The sequence below is a fragment of the Chanodichthys erythropterus genome, chromosome 1 (assembly GCF_024489055.1).
Source record: "Chanodichthys erythropterus isolate Z2021 chromosome 1, ASM2448905v1, whole genome shotgun sequence".
In the NCBI taxonomy this organism is placed as follows: Eukaryota; Metazoa; Chordata; class Actinopteri; order Cypriniformes; family Xenocyprididae; genus Chanodichthys; species Chanodichthys erythropterus.
The window spans coordinates 33962968-33978048 of record NC_090221.1 but is presented as its reverse complement, the minus strand read 5'-3'; the positions used below and the strand labels follow the sequence as shown (position 1 = coordinate 33978048).

The window sequence follows — 15081 nt, the reverse complement described above, 5'->3', positions numbered from 1 at the left end:
TTTAAAATTAATGTTGTTCTTTTAAACTTTCTCCAAAGAATCTCAAAAAATAAAAATAATAATAATTAAATAATGATAATAAGAAATAATACATTTATTGAGCATCAAATCAGCATATTAGAATGATTTCTGAAGGATCATGTGACACTGAAGACTGGAGGAATGATGCTGAAAATTCAGCTTTGCATCACAGGAATAAATTACATTTTTAAATATACATAAATCAGTTATTTTAAATTGTAACAATATTTCACATTATTACTGTTTTACTGTATTTTGGACCAAATAAATCGGCCTTTGTGAGCAGAGGAGACTCAGCAGTGTATATACAGTACATACATATAAAACAGCCACTGAAGAACTCAGTCAAACACATTTTTAAAAGTCTGTGGTCAAACCCTTTTGGTGAGTAAAACCTCATAACGAACTTCTGTATGAGACCCATTAAACACATAGGTTCAGTAATGACCTCAGCATGCTCTTTAATCTGAGATAATGAGCCCCGCTGAGACGGACGCTGCAGTGCTGCGCTTTATTACACGTGTTGACTGTACGTGATTGATTTTACCCTTGTTAAGAGACGAAGAGCTGCGAGTTGGTGCTGAAGAACAGCTTTGTAGGCACAATTTAGTGTTGAAAACTGAATCGCTGAGATGGAAAATGACCTAGAAGTGAACGACTCTTTAATTTCAAACCATTACTGAGCAAATCTTTCCTCAACACACTTACGTACTGTAACACAGCAGTGGCACCGACACTAAACTAATGGGAGCAATTTTAAGCTGGTCAAACAAACATGCTGGCAAGAGAGAAGGTGTTTATTGACCATCCATTATTTAACTCCTGTTGTGTTAAAAACTGGGTGCAACTTTAGTGTTGGGGGGGGGGGTCAAATTGACTCCTATTGGTTTTCTTGCAGTTCGCCCAAAGAAAAAAAAAAAAAAAAAAAATCAAGGAGCACATATGATGTCTTCAAATACTGCCTATGTAGACGACTCACTTGGTTTTGATATAAAACTATCAGAAATAGTGAAACATCTAGTCAGTCTTTTAATCCAGAGAGGATCAGCAGGTCACGTCATGCTTTTCTCTGCTGAGTCGACAACAGTGTGCTCCAGACTTACAAAAACTACACGGTAATGAGTGTTTGGTTTATAAGCTGAGAGAAACTCAACACTGGTTACACACACACACACACACACACACACACACATAGGCTGTAAAAATAAAAAATAATATAAAAGTCTGTGTTTACATAATAAATGTGTGTGTTCTGTGTATAATAATTATGTATATATAAATATACACACACATACATGTATAAATTTAAGAAATATATACATGTTTAAATAAATATATATTTAAATATATTTTATATTATATATAAATATAAATATTTTATATATAAATATAATTGTTTTCTTAAATATACATATGTATGTGTGTGTATTTATATATACATAATTATTATACACAGAACACATTTATTACGTAAACACACACACTCACGAAATAGTAGCGTGCACACACACAGAAATACAATTACAACATACGTAAAAAACGTACATAACAAATAGATCTCTTCAATATCTCAGTCTTTTACTGTATATTAAATGCCAATTATTTTATTATTATTTATATAGAGAATTAATTTTGAATTAGCTTGTTTATATTCTTTTGTTTTCATTTTAATTAGATTTCAAAGTAATAGTCATTTTATTGTACTTGTCATTTTTGATGTTTTTTTAATATTTCTAAATAATTTATTTTTATTTCAGTTTTAATAATTTTATATTAAATATATTATTAAATTATTTATTATGAAATTATTATATTAAAATAAATATAATAATTTAATAAATCGACTTTCGATCGATTTTTCTTTTTTTATGCAAGTTTTTATGTAATACTTATATTTTAATTTTATTTCCACTTTATTTCAATTACCGAAAACTAATTGGAGCTCCAGTATCCTGCTTCTCAGGTGTTTCTATGCAATCAAAAGTCAGAGATCTGAGAACAAACTAGGGCTGGACGATTAATCGAAAAGTAATCGAAACCGAAATTCAGAACCTCTAACCGACGTAATTTTCCCATGTCGGTTATTTTGTTTTTTTAATCCTGTTAATACTTAAAAACATACTACCGTGTGTGTAGTCACGTGACTCCGCCCCGTCCAGTCAACACACAGGTGAATGCGGAGTCAACACACAGAGACGGCGCGCGAGTCTTCACTAAACTCTGTCAGTTGTATATGTTTTAAGGTTTGCCAGTTTGGACATTCAAGCGATTTTAGACAATCGGATGTGATTATATCGATCTACTGTGCTTGCGCAGCTGCAATGTGGCACGAACACTCATACAAACAGTAGCTGAGCAAAACGTGAAGATTGCGTGCACTGAGGAGCAGAAACTAGTTGTCAGCGCTGTCCTGTGATTTATCACTAAAGTAGCTTAGAAACTCAAAACTTATTATAGCATATATATTTCTACTTTTGAACAATTTACAACTCACAGTTTCACAATTAATATAGAGACAGTTTGACTAATTCACACACGCAATCACTTGTACTGGTACTGTACTAATTTATCTTTATATAATTTACAACGAGCAGAAATCTGTAAGAAATGTTACGAACCATAGATAAAATAACTGCTGGAAGTGAGCTGTTATGTCAGATCACTCTTTCAATAGGAAAAAATGTCCCACCTTTAATAGTCAAGCAAATTTACAGTACAAACCTTGTCAGTGAACTATGAGGGCAAAAAAACCAAACAAACAAAATAATCATTCAATAATCGTAATCGAGGTAAAATGTTCAATTAATCGAGGTTTTGATTTTAGGCCATAACCGTCCAGCCCTAGATCAAACGTTTCTCATTAAATTCATCCGAAAGCATTGTTTATAGCTTTTAGTCTTATACTCCCATAGTGAACTTGAGACAAAGTTGATATTTAAAAAAATAAGTGAAAACCCTCCCGAGCTATGAAAGAGGAACTTCTGAGCAATGACAGTTTCAGGAAATCTTTCATTTCTCATTCTCACTGATGTTAGTTATGGTATGACACGAAATAAAAGCTTCATGACCAGGGTTATTTTAGCTAACTAAAACTAAAATCATCATTTGTCACTTAAAATGAATAAAAAATAAAAAAAAAAACATTTAAACTCGTTTTAATTAATCTAGCTGCCAAGGCACCTTTTCTCATCTTTATTTAGTTTAACGATGTATAAAACTACTAAAACTGAAATAATGAATAAAAACTAAAAGGTACATAGACATTAAAAAACAAAAACGAATAAAAATGACAAACACATTTTAACTTAAATTAAATTGAAAAACTGCATATTACAATAAAAACTGCTCATTACAGCACTGTTCATTAGAGGAACTACATGCTGACATATGAGGAACCTCAACAGGGGTCGTGAAACTCACTCTGAGACCATCACGACGATACAGTGAGGAGAAGCGACGGACCTGACTGCTCTTTAAATTACAGCAGAGATGTGTGTTTCAGGGGCACGTGGGTAATGAGATCGGCACACACACCCTGCCTGGTGATTTGAGCTGGACGGCAGATGATTCTTGTGCCCTGTGACCTTTCACCTAAATATGATTCCAAGCCTGCATCTGGATTGGCCGAGAGCTCGTAACGGGTCAGATGATGTAACATGATACTGAAAACTACAGTGTCGTCTGACACCTCTGAGAGCAGGACACAGTCTTGTGTAAAGTGCACTTCATATTCCCTTTAGAAGCATTTAAACATTTAAAGTCGTCATGAAACGGAACTTGTGATAGTTTTTCTTCCCTACTGTGACGTATAACCGAGTGAAGAAAAAAAATGTAGGGCGGGGCTTGATTATGCTCATAGGGAATTGATTGGATGATTGTGGTTTGCTATTGGTCAGTCTCATGTGAGTGACAGGTTGACCTGCCCTCGTCCCAATTTTTGTCTTTTGCTGACTACTAAAGTTCAAGTGTGGTGACCTTTGACCTGTTGGTTCTGAAATTTCTTTGCATACTCCAGGCTGTAATGTCGCTGACTAAACAAAAAATCAGTGATGTACTGTTACAGCAAGTGACGGTAATGATATGTGAATATTCATAAGGGGCGGGGCTTGGGTTCTTTTGCAATAAACCCCTTTAGCTAAGAAAACCTCGATTATCAACAAATTGTCAACATTGGTTCTCTTTACTTTAGTGGTTTGTTTCAACTGGCTTTTGATCTTCATGATACAAATGAGTTTCTGAAATCACATCAATGAAAACAACAACAACAACAACTTATTTAAAAATGGATCAAAAATAATTATAGAGCTACAAGATTAATCAAATCATGTGTTTGGGTCGCTTTACTGTATATTTGGAAACAGCGCGCCATCCAGCTTTCTAATCTTATGATGAATAGTGCTTATAAACTGACATTTGTCTAAAAAAAGAGATGCTTTAAGGGCTTTAACCTTTTAATAAAAGCTTGATGTTTTAACATTTGAAAATGAACAAATTAAGACAGCCATAAATATTAATATTTTACATATATTATATAGTATAGTAATATTAATATAGCAATACATAGTAATATTAAAGGGTTAGTTCACCTAAAAATGAAAATAATGTCATTTATTACTTACCTTCATGCCGTTCCACACCTGACAGACCTTTGTTCATCTTCGGAACACAAATTAAGATGTTTTTGATAAAATCCGATGGCTCCTTGAGGCCTTCATAGGGAGCAATGACTTTCCTCTCTCAAGATCCATTAATGTACATATTTAAATCGGTTCATGTGGGTACAGTGGTTCAATATTAATATTATAAAGCGATGAGAATATTTTTTGTGCACCAAAAAAACAAAATAATGACTTATTTAGTGATGGCCGATTTCAAAACACTGATTCATGAAGCTTCAGAGCGTTATAAATCTTCTGTGTCTAATCAGCTGTTCGGAGTGCCAAAGTCACGTGATTTCAGCAGTTTGAAACTTTTAAACACGCGATCCGAATCATGATTCGACACAAAAGATTCATAACACTCCGAAGCCATCAGATTTCAACAAAAATATCTTCATTTGTGTTCCAAAGATGAATGAAGGCCTTATATAATAAATGACATTATTTTTATTTTTGGGTGAACTAACCCTTTAAGTAATTTTATTACTTAATATTACTATATACAGTAATATTAAGTAATTATATAGTAATATTAAGTAATTTTACTTATATTACTTTTCCTAAATACAATTGTTTTTTTATTTTACAGTAAAATTACAAAAGTTCCATTTTGTAATATTTTATACACATTAAATATTATTACATATTACATTTATTATTACATATTATATTTAGATATTATGTTTAATAATAGTAATTATTATTATTATTCTGTTAATTTTCATAGTCATATTGATATAAATAAATCACAATCTTTGGTCAATTTGTGCAGCCCTACAAACAAGCACAGCAAACCTGAGCTTTCTTCTATGTATGTATGTATGTATGTATGTGTATTTATTTAACATATTAAATTGTATTTTCCCCCCACATTGTGCAGCTCTAAATATTAATGGCTCTAAAAAAACATTAGGCAGTACTGTAACTGTACAGTATACGCTGCTCAATATTCAGAAATCTCAAAATGTCCCGCCCAGCTTCCTGTCTAAAGAGGAAATATGTCAACACAATTATGTCAACTGGACTTATCAAGCATTTAGTGCAGTATTTAAAGGCTTTTATCAAAGCTATTCAAAACCATTTTCAAAACAGAAACACCATCAATAACAACTTGTGCAGAAACAGATTCACTTGAATATATATCCGAGGGAAATGTGTCAGTAAGACGGAAGGAGTGAGAAAGAGAGATATCAGCCGTCCGTGTGTAAGCGAGCGTGTAACGCCCTGCTCTCTGATGTGAGACGTACAACACACGGTAACCTCACATATCCCACAAGGCACTGCATGATGAATGAGCTCTGCAGAAGCTGCTGTCCTCCAACACACATCTCCCATGATTCTCTCTCCTTCACTTCCTCTCTCTCCACATTCCCGACAGATTGATTAATGTCTGTTCTGTGCCGCTCCGTTACAATCACACAGACTCGACCTGTGCTGTTGTCTTGAAAAATTGCTACAAATTAAATAAGTTTATGTTTAAAACAAGAACAAATATCTGTCAATGGGGTCAGAAAAAAATGTTTTTACCTTTAAATTAAGTTTAATTTTCTGACCCCATTGACAGATATTTTTTAAAGAAAAAACTTCATTTTGATGCATTTTTCAGAAGACAAGACTTAATATCTGAAGTTATTCGGCTTCTCAATTAAATGTATCTTGATTTAAGAATGTTTAGATATTTGTACTGGAAACAAGACAAAAATACTAAGGAAGAGTATAGTACATACTATATAGTGTTTACTTCATGCCAAAAATATGCAAATACATGATCTAAACCGCCATAAGTGAAGACATTTTACAATTAAAAACTGAAAAAATTCAAATTTCAGTTCAAAAGCACGCAAAACAACAATGAAAAGAAATCTCTCTCTGAGCTCATACTGTAGAATGAACATTGATTTTTTTGTATAAACCAAGAAATATGCAAAGTTTTAGGAATTTGGATAATGTCTGTACAATAGTACTATATGACTAATCAAATGTACGTAAATGTGTGCTATTGATGCTCAAAATACTCAAATTAACCTTTCATTCAGTTTGTTTTGCTGATAATACAATTTGCATGAACAAAAAACTGTATTAAATAGTTTTTATTAATTAGTTCAAATAAAGGTGTGCACAGTTTCCCGTGATGGTTAGGTTTAGGGTTAGGGGTAGGGTAGGGGGATAGAAAGTACGGTTTGTACAGTATAAAATGCATTGCGGCCTATGGAAAGTCCCCACAATTCACAAAAACAAACATGTGTGTGTGTGTGTGTGTGTGTGTGTGTGTGTGTGTGTGTGTGTGTGTGTGTGTGTGTGTGTGTGTGTGTGTGTGTGTGTCAGGGTTCCTTCTGCTCACCTTGAGGGCAAACAGTTTGAGTGATGACATCATCCATAATGAGACCCCACTGAACAGATGAAGATTTCAGAGTCAAATTACCCACAATCCATCACTCTCTGCCAAACGACAGCTGCCAACCTGCCTCTCTTCAGGACAAAATAAATAAACGGGTTGTATAATGTCCTGACAAATGCCAGTGTTTGTATTTCTACACAGATGGTAACTCATTATGCAGTAGTGATATAAAGGATTAAAGAAGCTTGCGATCTGCAGGACGATCATAATCCTGATTCACTGAATCTCCATCTCAAAGTTCAGATGTAAAGACGAGAAATCAGAACTACAGAAAGAGTTTAATAAACAAATACACAAACACGTTTGTTTTATGGGCCACTCTATCATAAAGAGGAGAGAAAACAATAATGATTTACATGTACAAAGTCATTCATTAAATTACAACCCCTTAAAATTGTGTAATTTAATAAAAATGATGTCTAATTTGCACACTGCAATCAGTTTTAAATGTGCATTTTAATACGGAAAAGTAGGGCTGCACAATTTAAGGGGAAATCTAATTGCAATTTCTCTATTAAAAATTGTTATTTAAAGTGGGATTTAATTCAGGTTTGCTGTGCTTTTATTATCAATATGGCCACAATAATAATAAGTTATGAATAAATTACTATTAAAATAATTTAATAAATTATAAAATAAATTAAATTGTAAAATTTCACTGTGAAATACACAAATCATAAATAAAAGGAAAGACTATGACATGTGTTAATAATTCAAAACAAAAATAATGTTATGAAATACATTTCAGTGCACACTATTTCTGTGTCAGTGATCATGTGATTCTTTGTACAGACAGTCGGATGTATTTAAGAAAAATAATATAATAATTGTCATTTTATTTTACATCACAACTGTAAAATTACAGCTTTAATTTCTTAATTTTCACAATATTTTTTATTTCAATTAATCATGCAGCCCTACAGGAAAATATCTGATCCGATTTAAGCAAACTTTCTGACTGGAAACACAATCAATCAACTAATCAATCAGGACTTTCTTACGCTTAAAAAACAAATCACCCAATAAACCCCTCACACATCAGACCCACAAAAAAAGCAGGAAAAGACACAACAGGCGTCAGTTCAGCTAAAAATAAACTTTACGCTACACGACAGCTGTGAAGTGGATGGAGTTCATGGGTAACGTGCAAACACACACACACACACACACACACACACACACACACACACACACACACACACACACTCATGTTGTTGCACATATCATTATGAGGACATTCAATAGGCATAATGATTTTTATACTGTACAAACTGTATATTCTATCACCTAACCCTTCCAAGCACTTTCTGCATTTTTACATTTTTAACAAAAATTGCTTAGCATGTTTTTAATCAATTTTAATTATGAGAACTCAGGAAATATCCTCATAAACCTTGTTTGTATTGTAATACCAGTGTAATACCCATGTCATTATACAAATTTGTGTCCTCATAAATCATATAAACAAGTACACATACACTACACGCACACACACAGTAGTACAAGGCTTTTAATATTTGCTAAAGCCAAACCCTAACCAACCGCTAACTGCTCAACCGAACCATACCCAAGAATTTCACCCACACAAACCTGCTGATATGAATAGATTTAAATCAGCTGATTCAAGAGGCTTTCAAACAGTGAGGAGCTCTTCAAACGTCCTCACACTCACTTTCCCATGTTTCACAATACTCAGCCCTCTCAAGTGTAGACAAACCTGTACACAATGCACTTTTTATCCAGAAGCCTTACAAATGAGTCAAACTGGGTCATGAGTTTGATTTTTGAGTGTTTACAGACTGCAAAGATTCAATACACTCAAAATTAACAACAAAAACCATGCAATGCTGAAAGACGTTTATTGGCTTTATAACACTGATGAGGCTTGTAAAACAGATCATAACAAGATCTTTTGGTTTATGAGATGTATTTTCCCCCAGATTCAGTTTTTTCCATTTTAATTTTTCTTGAAAACAACAACATGACTGTCATGTGACTGTGGGCTCGTGCAGTCAATCAGGTTTCACACACAGTTCAATTAACCCCAGTAAAGCAATTTACCCATCATGTGATGAGTTATTCAATCTGTTTTAAGCCACAAGAATGCTAAGGATGTACAGTTAAACATCAAATACACCATGAGCTGAAATACATCTTCACACATACAGAGGGTCCAGAAAGTACAGTTACACTACACAAGGGGAGCTGACTTCATACATCCACTAAAAAGCTAAAAACACACACACTGAGCAAAACACTGAACCGCATACTAAATATGTCTGTAAACATCCTGATCACTGATTCATGCACTAACAACAGGTGCGGTGGATTTGGGCATCTGAACCCATCACTGGCACAGCACAGTGTCAAATGCGCAGAAAAATATATGAACTCTGTCTTTATATAAGCTCGGTGTTTAGTGTCAGAACATGCAGCAGATTTCCACTCACCTGATTCTTGAACGCGTCCGGACGCGCGTCTTGTCTGTCCGAACGCGTGGCCTGCGTCACTGCTTCACCGCTCATCCGGAGTGATGCTGTTTTAACAGTATTCCGGTAAATTCGGCGGTCCGGTTGTCCTCCGGCGTGCGTCTCGCGCGGTGTGTGCGCACGCAGTGAGACACCAGCTGAGTGAAACACATGTGCGCTGAACTGACGCTGTACATGCATTCGGCGATAGAGGGCGACACACACGCACAGATACACACATGTACTGTGTTATTAACGTGTTATAGAGCGACGACTAACGGTCAGAGAGCGATAATACAATCTGCTACCAAACAAACCTATCAAACCTTAGTGAGGTTGAATCATATTTAATTTTTGGCAGGAATGAAACCGAGGCTGTGAGTGATAGAATGGATTGATCAATGTGATAGGCCTACGGGACATGTTTACATGCATCATTTAAAGGGATAGTTCAGCCAAAAACAAAAATTGTGTCATCACTTACCCTCATGTTGTTCCACCTGTAAGACTTTCGTTCATCTTCGGAATGCAAATGAAAATCTTTTTGATTAAATCTGAGAACTTTCTGTCCCTCCATAGACAGCTACACAACTTAGAAAGCTATAACACTTCAAAAAGATCATAAAGAGATCGTAAAACTAATCCATATGAGTTGAGCTGTTTAGTCCAAATTTTTTGAAGAGACACGATCGATCACTTTATATGATGAACAGATTTAATTTAGGCTTTTATTCACATATAAACATTCATTAACTCACACATCAGTTGTGGTAAACGGAAGCTCAAGCACGTTTAAGCTTCAGCGAGAACCAACGAGGTTCATTCTCATGTTACGCGGCACGTTTGAGCTCCAGCAAGAACCAGTGAGGTTCATTCATGTGTTATGCAGCACGTTTGAGCTTCAGCAGGAACCAATGAGGTTCATTCTCATGTTACGCAGCACGTTTGAGCTTCAGCAGGAACCAATGAGGTTCATTCTCATGTTACACAGCACGTTTGAGCTTCAGCAGGAACCAATGAGGTTCATTCTCGTGTTACGCAGCACGTTTGAGCTTCAGCAGGAACCAATGAGGTTCATTCTCATGTTACGCAGCACGTTTGAGCTTCAGCAGGAACCAACGAGGTTCATTCATGTGTTATGCAGCACGTTTGAGCTTCAGCAGGAACCAATGAGGTTCATTCTCATGTTACGCAGCACGTTTGAGCTTCAGCAGGAACCAACGAGGTTCATTCATGTGTTATGCAGCACGTTTGAGCTTCAGCAGGAACCAATGAGGTTCATTCTCATGTTACGCAGCACGTTTGAACTTCAGCACGAACCAATGAGGTTCATTCTCGTGTTACGCAGCACGTTTGAGCTTCAGCAATAGCCAATGAGGTTCATTCTCGTGTTACGCAGCACGTTTGAGCTTCAGCAATAACCAATGAGGTTCATTCTCGTGTTACGCAGCACGTTTGAGCTTCAGCAATAACCAATGAGGTTCATTCTCGTGTTACGCAGCACGTTTGAGCTTCAGCAGGAAACAATGAGGTTCATTCTCGTGTTACGCAGCACCTTTGAGCTTCAGCAGGAACCAATGAGGTTCATTCTCGTGTTATGCAGCACGTTTGAGCTTCAGCAGGAACCAATGAGGTTCATTCTCGTGTTACGCAGCACGTTTGAGCTTCAGCAATAACCAATGAGGTTCATTCTCGTGTTACGCAGCACGTTTGAGCTTCAGCAATAACCAATGAGGTTCATTCTCGTGTTACGCAGCACGTTTGAGCTTCAGCAGGAAACAATGAGGTTCATTCTCGTGTTACGCAGCACCTTTGAGCTTCAGCGAGAACCAATGAGGTTCATTCTCGTGTTACGCAGCACATTTGAGCTTCAGCAGGAACCAATGAGGTTCATTCTCGTGTTACGCAGCACATTTGAGCTTCAGCAGGAACCAATGAGGTTCATTCTCGTGTTACGCAGCACGTTAAAGCTTCAGCAGGAACCAATGAGGTTCATTCTCATGTTAGGCAGCACCTTTGAGCTTCAGCGAAAACCAATGAGGTTCATTCTCATGTTACGCAGCACGTTTGAGCTTCAGCAGGAACCAACGAGGTTCATTCTCATGTTAGGCAGCACCTTTGAGCTTCAGCGAAAACCAATGAGGTTCATTCTCGTGTTACGCAGCACCTTTGAGCTTCAGCGAAAACCAATGAGGTTCATTCTCATGTTACGCAGCACGTTTGAGCTTCAGCAGGAACCAACGAGGTTCATTCATGTGTTATGCAGCACGTTTGAGCTTCAGCACGAACCAATGAGGTTCATTCTCGTGTTACGCAGCACGTTTGAGCTTCAGCAATAGCCAATGAGGTTCATTCTCGTGTTACGCAGCACGTTTGAGCTTCAGCAATAACCAATGAGGTTCATTCTCGTGTTACGCAGCACGTTTGAGCTTCAGCAGGAACCAATGAGGTTCATTCTCGTGTTACGCAGCACGTTTGAGCTTCAGCAATAACCAATGAGGTTCATTCTCGTGTTACGCAGCACGTTTGAGCTTCAGCAGGAAACAATGAGGTTCATTCTCGTGTTACGCAGCACCTTTGAGCTTCAGCGAGAACCAATGAGGTTCATTCTCGTGTTACGCAGCACATTTGAGCTTCAGCAGGAACCAATGAGGTTCATTCTCGTGTTACGCAGCACATTTGAGCTTCAGCAGGAACCAATGAGGTTCATTCTCGTGTTACGCAGCACGTTAAAGCTTCAGCAGGAACCAATGAGGTTCATTCTCATGTTAGGCAGCACCTTTGAGCTTCAGCGAAAACCAATGAGGTTCATTCTCGTGTTACGCAGCACCTTTGAGCTTCAGCGAGAACCAATGAGGTTCATTCTCGTGTTACGCAGCACGTTTGAGCTTCAGCAGGAACCAATGAGGTTCATTCTCGTGTTACGCAGCACGTTTGAGCATCAGCAGGAACCAATGAGGTTCATTCTCGTGTTACGCGGCACGTTTGAGCTTCAGCAATAACCATTGAGGTTCATTCTCGTGTTACACAGCACGTTTGAGCTTCAGCAGGAACCAATGAGGTTCATTCTCGTGTTACGCAGCACTTTTGAGCTTCAGCAGGAACCAATGAGGTTCATTCTCGTGTTACGCAGCACTTTTGAGCTTCAGCAGGAACCAATGAGGTTCATTCTCGTGTTACGCAGCACGTTTGAGCTTCAGCAGGAACCAATGAGGTTCATTCTCGTGTTACGCAGCACTTTTGAGCTTCAGCAGGAACCAATGAGGTTCATTCTCGTGTTACGCAGCACATTTGAGCTTCAGCGAGAACCAATGAGGTTCATTCTCGTGTTACGCAGCACTTTTGAGCTTCAGCAGGAACCAATGAGGTTCATTCTCGTGTTACGCAGCACATTTGAGCTTCAGCGAGAACCAATGAGGTTCATTCTCGTGTTACGCAGCACTTTTGAGCTTCAGCGAGAACCAATGAGGTTCATTCTCATGTTACGCAGCACGTTTGAGCTTCAGCAGGAACCAACGAGGTTCATTCATGTGTTACGCAGCACGTTTGAGCTTCAGCAGGAACCAGTGAGGTTCATTCTCGTGTTACGCGGCACGTTTGAGCTTCAGCAATAACCAGTGAGGTTCATTCTCGTGTTATGCAGCACGTTTGAGCTTCAGCAGGAACCAATGAGGTTCATTCTCGTGTTACGCAGCACCTTTGAGCTTCAGTGAGAACCAATGAGGTTCATTCTCGTGTTACGCAGCACGTTAAAGCTTCAGCAGGAACCAATGAGGTTCATTCTCGTGTTACGCAGCACCTTTGAGCTTCAGCGAGAACCAATGAGGTTCATTCTCGTGTTACGCAGCACGTTTGAGTTTTAGCAGGAACCAATGAGGTTCATTCTCGTGTTACGCAGCACCTTTGAGCTTCAGCGAGAACCAATGAGGTTCATTCTCGTGTTACGCAGCACCTTTGAGCTTCAGCAGGAACCAATGAGGTTCATTCTCGTGTTATGCAGCACGTTTGAGTTTCAGCAGGAACCAATGAGGTTCATTCTCGTGTTACGCAGCACCTTTGAGCTTCAGCGAGAACCAATGAGGTTCATTCTCGTGTTACGCAGCACCTTTGAGCTTCAGCAGGAACCAATGAGGTTCATTCTCGTGTTATGCAGCACGTTTGAGCTTCAGCAGGAACCAATGAGGTTCATTCTCGTGTTACGCAGCACCTTTGAGCTTCAGCAGGAACCAATGAGGTTCATTCTCGTGTTATGCAGCACGTTTAAGCTTCAGCAGGAACCAATGAGGTTCATTCTCGTGTTACGCAGCACGTTTGAGCTTCAGCAGGAACCAATGAGGTTCATTCTCATGTTACGCAGCACGTTTGAGCTTCAGCAGGAACCAATGAGGTTCATTCTCATGTTACGCAGCACGTTTGAGCTTCAGCAGGAACCAATGAGGTTCATTCTCATGTTACGCAGCACGTTTGAGCTTCAGCAGGAACCAATGAGGTTCATTCTCGTGTTACGCGGCACGTTTGAGCTTCAGCAATAACCAGTGAGGTTCATTCTCGTGTTATGCAGCACGTTTGAGCTTCAGCAGGAACCAATGAGGTTCATTCTCGTGTTACGCAGCACCTTTGAGCTTCAGTGAGAACCAATGAGGTTCATTCTCGTGTTACGCAGCACGTTTGAGCTTCAGCAGGAACCAATGAGGTTCATTCTCGTGTTACGCAGCACTTTTGAGCTTCAGCAGGAACCAATGAGGTTCATTCTCGTGTTACGCAGCACATTTGAGCTTCAGCGAGAACCAATGAGGTTCATTCTCGTGTTACGCAGCACTTTTGAGCTTCAGCAGGAACCAATGAGGTTCATTCTCGTGTTACGCAGCACATTTGAGCTTCAGCGAGAACCAATGAGGTTCATTCTCGTGTTACGCAGCACTTTTGAGCTTCAGCGAGAACCAATGAGGTTCATTCTCATGTTACGCAGCACGTTTGAGCTTCAGCAGGAACCAACGAGGTTCATTCATGTGTTACGCAGCACGTTTGAGCTTCAGCAGGAACCAATGAGGTTCATTCTCGTGTTACGCGGCACGTTTGAGCTTCAGCAATAACCAGTGAGGTTCATTCTCGTGTTATGCAGCACGTTTGAGCTTCAGCAGGAACCAATGAGGTTCATTCTCGTGTTACGCAGCACCTTTGAGCTTCAGTGAGAACCAATGAGGTTCATTCTCGTGTTACGCAGCACGTTAAAGCTTCAGCAGGAACCAATGAGGTTCATTCTCGTGTTACGCAGCACCTTTGAGCTTCAGCGAGAACCAATGAGGTTCATTCTCGTGTTACGCAGCACGTTTGAGTTTCAGCAGGAACCAATGAGGTTCATTCTCGTGTTACGCAGCACCTTTGAGCTTCAGCGAGAACCAATGAGGTTCATTCTCGTGTTACGCAGCACCTTTGAGCTTCAGCAGGAACCAATGAGGTTCATTCTCGTGTTATGCAGCACGTTTAAGCTTCAGCAGGAACCAATGAGGTTCATTCTCGTGTTACGCAGCACGTT

General features: G+C 38.4%; 1 protein-coding gene across 1 annotated transcript in view; it reads right to left on the bottom strand.

Annotated features, from left to right (window-relative positions):
* ndst1a (N-deacetylase/N-sulfotransferase (heparan glucosaminyl) 1a) overlaps positions 1-9691 on the bottom strand; it is a 39363-nt gene extending 29672 nt beyond the window's left edge. The window contains exon 1 of the mRNA XM_067383209.1: positions 9528-9691. The gene's annotated coding sequence lies outside the window, so the exon portion shown is untranslated. The remainder of the gene's footprint in view (positions 1-9527) is intronic.
* Between the last annotated feature and the right edge of the window lie 5390 nt (positions 9692-15081).